Below are 10,891 nucleotides of genomic sequence, written 5' to 3'. Positions count from 1 at the left end.
GACTGGGACGGTTAAACCCAAACAGGTTAAAAAGGAAAGAACAAAGCTCCTCTCCATCTTAGTGGAGAAGACCCTGGTGGCTGAAGGCCAAATCTTGCAAAAACGTTTTTGGTGGGGGAAGAGGAAAGGCTCGATTTCATTTTCAAATCATATGGAAAACACATTCCTCAACAACACTCAGCTCCACAACCCCATTCTCAGCCTAAATGTATTCCTGGTCCTGCCATCTGAAGGTCCAGGCTTTCTCTAAATAACCCATATTTAAAAAAAAAAAAAATGGCCAGGGCTGGCACAGTGGCTCAGGCCTGTAATCTCAGCACTTTGGCAGGCCGAGGAGGGTGGATCGCTTGAGTCCAGGAGTTTGAGATGAACCTGGCAACAAAGTGAGACTTCGTCTCTACTAAAAATTAAAAAAAAAACAAAAAACAAAAAACAAAACAAGACAAAACAAAAAACTGGCCGAGTGCAGTGGCTTATGCCTGTAATCCCAGCATTTTGGGAGGCTGAGGCAGGCAGATCACCTAAGGTCAGGAGTTTGAGACCAGCCTGACCAACATGGTGAAACCCCGTCTCTACTAAAATTACAAAATTAGCTGGGTGTGGTGGCACATGCCTGTAATCCCAGCTACTCGGGAGGCTGAGACAGGAGAATTGCTTGAACCCGGGAGGTGGAGGTTGCAGTGAGCTGAAATTGTGCCATTGCACTCCAGCCCGGGCAACAAGAGTGAAACTACTTCTCAAATATGTGTATATATATATATATATATATATATATATATACATATATATATGTACACACACATATATACATATATACACACATATATATGTGTATATATATATATACACACACACACATATTTCTGGGTGTGGTGGCGCATGCCTGTAGTTCCGGCTACTCAGGAGACTGAGGCAAGAGGATCACTTGAGTCCAGGAGGTTGACGCTACAGTGAGCTGTGTTTATGCCACTGCACTCCAGCCTGGGTGACAGAGTGACACTCTGTCTCAAAAACAAACAAAAATAACTCTCTTCCTCTACTTCCTCAGTGCTGATGTCTCCCTAACCTTATCTCAGCCCAGATGTCGCTCCCAGGATACAGGCCAGCAGCTCAACTGAGCTGTCCCAAACCAAACACATCATTTCCCACCAACCTCCTGAGCCCTCTGTCCTGGGAAATGGGCTGTGGTGCAGCCAATGGGCTGTGCAAGAAGCCCTGACACCTCGGGAGCCTCCTCTTGATCCCTAACTCAAGTCCAGTTAGTCACCAGGTCATAGAATTGTCCCTTTAATGTCCTTCTATGTTGGCACTGCCTTAATTCATTCAGGCTTTCCCCATTTCTTGTCCAGATTGTTTTCATCTTCCCAGAGGCCTCATCTCATCCCTGTGGATCTGCTGCCAAAATGACCTGCTAGACTGTGAGTCTTGCAGGGGAGGGGATGTATCTTATTCACCCTCACCTCCCTGGGTCCTGCCACAGTGCTGACACATAGAGGTAGTTCAACTATATGCTTTTTAGGCTGGGCACCGTGGCTCACCCCTGTAATCCCAGCACTTTGGGAGGCTGAGGCAGGAGGACCACTTGAGGCCAGGAGTTTGACACCAGCTTGGGCAACACAGCAAGATCTCATCTCTATTAAAAAAAAATAGCCAGGCGTCGTGGCTGTGATCCCAGTTACTGAGGAGGCCGAGATGGGAACATCGCTTGAGCCTGGGAGATCAAGCTTGCAGTGAGCCGTGATAGCGACACTGCACTTCAGCCTGGGTGACACAGTGGGATGTGGGATCCTGTCTCTAAAAACAAAACAACAACAACAAAAACTATATGCTTTTTTTTCTTTTTCTTTCTTTCTTTTTTTTTGCTGAGAGGGGTACCTTTATTTAGAAAAAATTCCAGTCTTACAGAAAAGCTGCAAGAATAATAGAAAAAATTCATGATTACCCTTCACCCAGATTCCCCAAATGTTAAGTTTACCACATTTGCTTTACCCTTCTCTCTCTTATTTACATATACATCTATATATAATTTTTTTCTGACCAGTTTGGGAGCAAGTTGCAGACATGATGCTCCTTTACCTTTAAATACTGTAGTTCAGTGTGTTTCCTGAAAGCAAGGGCATTCTCTTCCATAAACACAGCACGATGGTCAAAATCAGGTAAATTAACATTGATACAGGATTATCTATTGGAGTCTCACCAATTGTCCGACTAATGTCCTTTATACTAAAAGGAAAAAAGATGTTTCATGCGCAAACCCAATCCAGGGCGAGGGATTACATTTAGCTGCATTTACTTCCTTTTCACCTGGAACAGCTCCTCAGCCTTTTATTTTTGTTTCCCGACATCATTGACGTTTTTGGAATTCAAAATGTAGAATGTCCCTTAATTTGGCATTCCTTGATTTTTCCTCATGGTTAATTCAGGCTATGCCTTTTTGGCAATGCTACAAAAGTGATGCTGTATCCTCACCATCTGCAGGCAAACGAATGTTGATTTGTTAACTTTGATCATAATATGTGGTTATGAATCTTTTAAAATTGGCTGGGCATGGTGGCTTATGCCTGTAATCCCGGCACTTTGGGAGGCGTAGGCAGGTGGATCACATTAGGTCCCAGCCTGGCCAACATGGTGAAACCCCATTTCTACTAGCTGGGCATGGTGGCACGTGCCTGTAATCCCAGCTATTTGGGAGGCTGAGGCAGGAGAATTGCTTGAACCCGGGAGGCGGAGGTTGCGGTGAGCCAAGATCATGCCACTGCACTCCAGCCTGGGCGAGAGAGTGAGACACTGTCTCAAAAAAAAATAATAAATAAAATAAAAAAATAAAGTGTAGTCATAGCACGCTGCAATGGACCCCGAGCGCACAAGGCTCTTCGAACTTGTGGGGAGTCCCTTCTTGACCTCTGTCATGTTCTAGCCATGTTCTCTGCTTCTTGACTTTGAACTTGCTATTCCCTCTGCCTAGAATACTTTTCTCTGACCACTAATCCAATGCTCCCTTCTGCACTGGACTAACTTCTATCTAAGAGTCATTTGAATGTCCCCTCCATCAGGAAGACTTCGCTGACCCTCCTCGCTCTCTGACCTATTGCTCTTCCAGGAGCGCCTCTTTATGTTTTATTACATTACTCATCACACTGAGATCCATTGGTTTATCTGTCTCTCCTTCTTTATCAGGAGCTCTCTGAGGGTACATAGGGATCTTTTATTACAATATAAGTGCTCTTTATTCGCAGACCACCTGCAGTCAAACAAATCTGGGTTCATTGACTCTTTACAGTGAGGAGGGAGAACACACACCACGGGGTAACCTGGGACATCTCAGTAACAGGCTGTTAGAAAGAACCTACTATAGGCCAGGCACAGTGGTTCATGCCTGTAATTCCAGCACTTTGGGAGGCAGAGGAGGGCGGATCACTTGAGGTCCGGAGTTCAAGACCAGCCTGACCAACATAGGGAACGCTGTCTTTACAAAAAATACAAAAATTAGTGCGTGTGGTGGCACACGCCTGTAATCCAAGCTACTTGGGGGGCTGGGGCAGGAGAGCCACTTGAATCTGGTGGGTGGAGGTTGCAGTGAGCGGAGATCGTGCCATTGCACTCCAGCTAGGGTGACAGAGCAAGATTCTGTCTCAAAAAAAAAAAAAAGTTTTTTAAAAAAAGAAACTACTATAGAATTTGGCCTTCTATTAGGTGATGTGATTTTGGGGCGAGTCCAAGGATTGAATGCTGTCAGGGAGTAGAGGTGACTCCATGATTAGGCATTTTAATTTTCATCTAGAAGACAAGGAGAATGGGCTGAAGAACAAGCAGCCCTCACTCAGATGAGCCAGGATGGGGCGATGTTGAGTCATTTTTGTGATTTTTTTTTCTTTTCTTTCTTTCTTTCTTTCTTTCTTTCTTTTTTTTTTTTTGAGACAGAATCTCGCTGTGTTGCCCAGGCTGGAGTGCAGTGGCGTGATCTCCACTCACTGCAACCTCCGCCTCCTGGCCTCAAGCAATTCTCCTGCTTCAGCTTCCCAAGTAGCTGGGACTACGGGCGTGCGCCACCACACCTGGCTAATTTTTTGTATTTTTAGTAGAGACAGGGTTTCATTGTGTTAGCCAGGATAGTCTCGATCTCCTGACCTCGTGATCCGCCCACCTTGGCCTCCCAAAGTGCTGGGATTACAGGCGTGAGCCACTGTGCCCGGCCTGTGATTTTTTTTTTTTTTTTTTTAATAGAGATGGGGTCTCACTTTGTTTTGCTCAGGCTGGTCTCGAGCTCCTGGCCTTAAGAAATCCTCCTACCTCAGCCTTCCAAAAGTGCTGGGATTACAGGTGTGAGCCACCACGCCTGGCCTAAATTTTTAATTTTTTGTAGAGATGAGGTCTCCCTGTGTTGTCCAGGCTGGTCTCAAACTCCTGGGCTCAAGTGATTCTTCCACCTCCGCCTCCTGAAATGCTGGGATTACAGGCATGAGCCATCAGATCCAGTCCATTTTTGTCATTTGGTCAGTCTATGATTAATCTTGTTTTTGTCTTGATCCATTGCAGTCCCAGAATGGCCTTGTCTGATGTTGGTGATCTCTGAAATTGTTCATGTTCAGCAGGAGAGAATGCCAAGGCCTAGCTGTGGGTGCCATGGCGGATTTTGGATGTCATGGACTGCTTTTCTTTCTTAATCTCCCCTTTTGTCCAAGGTCAGATTAAGTAAAGGCCGTAGGACATGAATCGATGATTTTCTGATCTTCACCATTTACCAGGATTTTGCTGATCTACAGGTGGCTCCAAGAAAATTGTCTGTAGTAGGACAAGGGTTAGTCTCCCCACCCTTTAAAAAATTTTTTTTGAGACAGTGTCTTGCTCTGTCACCTAGGCTGGAGTGCAGTGGCAGGACTGTGGCTTATTGCAGCCTTGACTTCCTGGGCTCAAGCGATCTTCCCATCTCAGCCTTGTGATTAGCTAGGACTATAGGCACACATCACCACCCCTGGCTAATTTTTTTTCCTATTTTTTGTAGAGATGGGGGTCACACTATGTTGGCCACGCTAGTCTCGAACTCCTGGGCTCAAGCAATCCTCCCACCTCAGCCTCCCAAAGTGCTGGGATTACAGGCGTAAGCCACTGTGCCTGGTCAGTTTTTGTAAGACCAAAGTTTGGGGTTAATGATGCAAGGGAAACTTAAGAACCAGAAGGGGCTTACTAAAGGAAATGTACCTTCTGTGGTGTTTAAGGAAGAATGATTAATTTTTTTTGTCAGCAAACAGTTAAATTCAGAGCAGTAGCTATGCTCTGAGAAAAACCTATCAGGATGCTTTGTTATTTCTTTTTTTAATTTATTTTTGAGACAGGGTCTTGCCCTGTCACCCAGGCTGGAGTGCAGTGGCACGATCATGGCTCACTGCAGCCTCAACCTCCTGGGCTCAAGTGATCCTCCCACCTCAGCCTCCCAAGTAGCTGGGACTACAGGCACACGCCACCAAGTCTGGCTGATTTTTGTACTTGTTTTGTAGAGAGGGGGTTTTGCCATGTTGCCCAGGCTGTGTTTTTTCTTAAGTGAGAGGGGACTGTAAGGGTTCAGAAGTCACAGGATGAGGATAAGGGAGAACACACTGAGAAGCCTTTTCATCTGTTAGTAGGATGAGCAGGAGAGTGAAGGGAAAGAAAAGGGCTGCTGAAGAATCAGAAAATTAACCTTGAGTTGAAGCTGGCCACTTCTGCAGTCAGCAGTTTCTGGAGGGCTTCTAAGAATGTCTTAGTTTAAAGTGTCCTGATGGAATGGACATCCAGGAGTCAGGATAAACTGACGTATATCTTTTAAGTTGGGAAATGGGAACTTAAGTGTCCCGTTGGAGTTTTATTGCTGTGCCAGTTGCTAACAGTCCCTGATAAGGTCTTTTCCATGGAGACTCAAGTAGTTTTTCTCTGATGTCTTTTCAGAAAACCAAACCTTCAGGTTTGAGATCCTGCAGAGGCTGCTGAGGTGGGGGTTTTGAAAACGCAATTTACTAGGCGGGCGTGGTGGTGTACGCCTGTAATCCCAGCTACTCAGGAGGCTGAGGCAGGAGAATCACTTGAACCTGGGAGGCATAGGTTGCAGTGAGCAGAGATCGGGCCAGTGCACTCCAGCCTGGGCAACAGACAGAGCCAAATTCCGTCTCAAAACAAACAAAAAAGAAAATGCAGTTTATACCTGTTGGTGAGAAAGCTGGAGGTATTGTAGGAGTCCCCTGCAGTAATGAGTCATATCAGCCTGTAACAGAGTGGAGTCTAGCATTGGGAATACTTTCCAAATGCATAGGGAAACCTGTTATTATCTCAGAAGCAGATAACTTGTGAATCCTTTGGGGGGGGGTGCAGATCTTATTGCCATGAAAAATAATGGCAATACTTGAGGCTATGGAAGTTGAAGGGGTTTCTAAGAGCTTTGACTATTGTGGTTTTCGAATTCCAAGAGTTCTCTGTTTGTTTCGTTTTGTTTTGTTTTTTGAGACAGAGTCTTGCTCTGTCACCCAGGCTGGAGTGCAGTGGTGCAGTCTCGGCTCACTGCAACCTCCACCTCCCAGGTTCAAGCAATTCTCCTGCCTCAGCCTCCCAAGTAGCTGGGACTACAGGCATGCACCACCACGCCCGGCAAATGTTTTTTCTTTTTTTTGTATTTTTAGTAGAGACAGGGTTTCACCATGTTGGCCAGGCTGGTCTCAAACTCCTGACCTCAGGTGATCCGCTTGCCTTGGCTTCCCAAAGTGCTGGGATTACAGGCGTAAGCCACCATGCCTGGCCAGTTCTCTGCAATTTTTCTGAATTGACAGTTGATAAGGACCGTGCCACTTTAGGAAATGAGAATAAAAAATCACCTTCAGTGACTAGTGTTTTCTATCTATTCCTTACTCAGAAACTGTCAGTTTCCTATGTGTCCAAAGATTATTTATTAATGAACTTAATCTTTTGTCTTAAGTCTTAAAGTTGGGATCTAGAGATTTCAATTTTAGCCAATACATTAAATCCTTATGATTTGTAGAAATTTAAGAATTTTTCAGGCTGGGTGCAGTGGCTCACACCTGTAATCCTAGCACTTTGGGAGGCTGAGGCAGGAGGATCACTTGAGCCCAGGAGTTTGAGACCAGCCTGGGCAACATAGGGAGACACTGTATCTACAAACAAAAACAGAAACAACAACAAAAATTATTTCATGAAGGTGCAGAATGACAAAATATAATAAAACAGAAAAAAAATTAGCCAGGCCTGGTGGCTCATGCCTGTAGTCCCAGCTACTCAGGAGGCTGAGGTGGGAGGATCGCTTGAGCCCAGGAGGTCGAGGCTGCAGTGAGTTATGATTGCACCACTGCACTCCAGCCTGGGTGACAGAGTGAGACCCTGTCTCAAAAATTTTTTTTTTCATAAAATTAAACTATTTAAAAAGACACCTGTTAGTATTATTCCTTTCAGTCGTTCATATATATATGAAGTTATAGAAACAATGGTAATTTACTTAACCCATAAAACCAGTGTAGGAAATTTAGAAAGCTTAAGTAATTTAATCCTGATTTTTGTACAAGCAAAAATATTGTTCTGACATTACTTTAAAATGGTAAACTATTTTTAAAGATCTTCAATCATAATTGAAAGCTCTTCTTTATCTTGAAATTAAATTCTTTTCTTATTTTTTCATAAGTATAATAACAAAGACCATTGTGTTAAATATACTTTCTAGTGTCCCCCAAAAGAAACACATTAACTTTTTCTTTCCTTCTTTTAGACACTTTTGACAGTTTATCTGGACTAGATATTTCTAGAGTGTACGCATAACAACTAAATATATTTTTTTTTGAGACAAAGTCTCGCTCTGTTGCCCAAGATGGAGTGCAGTGGTGTGATCTTGGTTCACTGCAACCTCCGCCTCCCGGGTTCAAGGGATTCTTTTGCCTCAGCCTCCCAGGTAGCTGGGTGCCCACCACCACACCCGGCTAATTTTTGTATTTTTAGTAGAGACGGGGTTTCACCATGTTGGCCAGGCTGGTCTTGAACTCCTGACCTCAAATGATCCACCTGCCTTGGCCTCCCAAAGTGCTGGGATTACAGGCGTGAGCCACTGCGCCTGGCCCTGAATTTTTTTTTTTTTTTTGATCAGTTAATCTTTAAAGTTTCCCAAGGGAGTAAAAGAGAGGGAGAGGAACAACAATAACAAAAAGCCAGCTTCAGACAAATATGAAATTATCATTTATTAGGTTGGTGCAAAAGGAACTTCCATTACTTTTAATGGCAAAAGCTGCAGTTACTTTTGCATCAGCATAATAAAAGGCTAATTTTTTTCTTTCTTGAAGGACAGGGAAGAATATATAAATATAGAAAGACCATTTTGACAAACACACTGGGGGGTGGGGAGGGAGACAGAGGACAGAGTACAGAGTACAGTATTGTCAAAACCAAGTTATTGGTTTAGACAATAACTTGGGCCTTTGACAGTTTTATCCATGTAAAGAATTTTAAAGCTACCACTCATTAATCCTTGAAATGTGGAAACAAAGGAGGGGGGGTCACCTACCCCCCAAAATAATTTTTCTTTTAGGCAAAACCAAATAATCTCCTAATAAGGTTTTCTTCACTCTTTGTTCTAAGATGCCTCTTAAATGAACAAACTTGTTCATCTCAAAAGTTCCCCAATGTGGCCGCAGTAATTTCAAACTGACCCTAGAGAAATTTTGCCATATGGAGAATATTATAGTAGGAAAACATGAAGGAAGCAGGTATTTAGTATCAAAGACTTGCAGTTTTAGACTTGGAAGACCCCATGAGAATGTTCATGGGCTGTAATGATGACGCTTGGGCAACTTTGTGTCTATGGAACCTGGCTGAAGGCCAATCATTACCCGTCAAGAGGCCATGTAAAACTTCTTGATTCCAGGCTGATTAGTTTGTTTTTAACTTTGAGACTGGGTTTCACTTTGTTGCCTAGGCTAGAGTGCAGTGGTGTGATCATGGCTCACTGCAGCTTTGACCTCCCGGGCTTAGGTGATCCTCTTGACTCAGTTTCCCTAGTAGCTGAGACCACGGATGCATGCTGCCACCTTCGGCTAATTTTTAAAATTTTGTAGAGAGTCTTGCTATGTTGCCCAGACTGGTCTTGAATTCCTGGGCTCAAGCGATCCTCCTGCCTTGGCCTCCTGAAGTGCTGGGATCACAGGGATAAGTCACCCACGCCTGGCCGGAGCATAATTTGATTAGTTTTAACAAAAGTATACATGTCTAGAACTATCTCCACCACCAAGATAATGAACATTCTGGTCACCCCCAAAAGTTTCCTCCTGCCCTTTTATTATCCTTTCCTCCCACCCTTCCCTGCTCCTAACCCCCACGCAACCACTGGTCTGCTCTCTGTTACTCTAGATTTGCTCTTATTTTGTAGTTTTTTTGGTACCTGGGATTATATTTATACAGTATGTATTCTGTTTTGTCTGGCTCAGCATAATTACTTTGAAATCTTCTCTCCCAGTCTGTGATTTCTCTTTTCAGTCTATTAATAGCATCTTGCAAAAAGTAGTGGTTTTGGCTGGGCATGGTGGCTCACACCTATGATCCCAGCACTTTGGGAGGCCAAGGTGGGAGGATTGCTTGAGTCTAGGAGTTCGAGACCAGCCTGGGCAACATGATGAGACTCTGTCTCTATTTAAAAAAAGACCAACCTATCTCTCACCATATACAAAAATCAAATCAAAATGGACTTCAAACTATGAAACTACTACCAGAAAACATTGGGGAAAATCTCCAGGACATTAGTCTGGGCAAAGATTTCTTGAGTAATAACTCACAAGCACAGGCAACCAAAGAAAAATGGACAAATGGGATCACATCAAGTTAAAAAGCTTCTGCACAGCAAAGGGAACAATCAACAAAGGGAAGAGACAACCCACAGAATAGGAGAAAATATTCACAAACTACCCATCTGACAAGGGATTAAAAACCAGAATACATAAGGAGTTCATACTATAGGAAAAAATCTAATGATCTTATAAAAAATGGGTATGCCCCCACACCCTAATTTTTAATTTTTAATTTTTTTGTACAGATGGGGTCTCACTATGTTACTCAGGCTGGTCTGGTACTTCGGGCTCAAGTGGTCCTCCCACCTCGGCCTCCCAAAGTGCTGGGATTACAGGTGTGAGCTAGTGTGCCTGGCCAACTGTAGGGTTTTTTGTAGGTGTCCTTTATAAGGTTCTGGGTAGATGTCCTTTATTCAGCTTCTATTCACAGTTTGCTGAACACTATTGTCAGCAGTAGATACCGTCAAATGTTTTTATTTATTTATTTTATTTTTTTGAGACAGAGTCTCGCTCTGTCACCCAGTCTGGAGTGCAGTGGCACATTCTTGGCTCACTGCGACCTCTGCCTTCAGGGTTCAAGCGATTCTCATGCATCAGCCTACCAAGTAGCTGGGATTACAGGCACCTGCCACCACGCCCGGCTAATTTTTGTATTTTTAGTAGAGACGGGGTTTTGCCGTGTTGGCCAGGCTGGTCTCGAACTCCTGGCTTCAAGCGATCCACCCACCTCAGCCTCCCAAAGTGCTGGGATCACAGGTGTGAGCCACAGCACCGGGCCTCAAATGCTTTTTATGTATCTATTGAGATATGGTAAATTACATTGATTGATTTTCAAATGTTAAGTCAACCTTGCATGTCTGGGATAAATCTTACTTTTGATATATTCTTCGATTAAATTAGCTAACGTTTTGTTAAGAACTTTTGCATTATTTTTATTTTTATTTTTGAGAGGGAGTCTCACTCTGTCACCCAGGCTGGAGTGCTGTGGCATGATCTCAGCTCACTGCAACCTCTGCCTCCTGGGTTCAAGCGATTCTCCTGCCTCAGTCTCCCAAGCAGCTGAGGTTACAGGCACCCACCACCACGCC

Source organism: Pongo pygmaeus, chromosome X, assembly GCF_028885625.2.
Source record: "Pongo pygmaeus isolate AG05252 chromosome X, NHGRI_mPonPyg2-v2.0_pri, whole genome shotgun sequence".
Lineage (NCBI taxonomy): Eukaryota > Metazoa > Chordata > Mammalia > Primates > Hominidae > Pongo > Pongo pygmaeus.
This window is presented reverse-complemented; position numbering follows the sequence as displayed.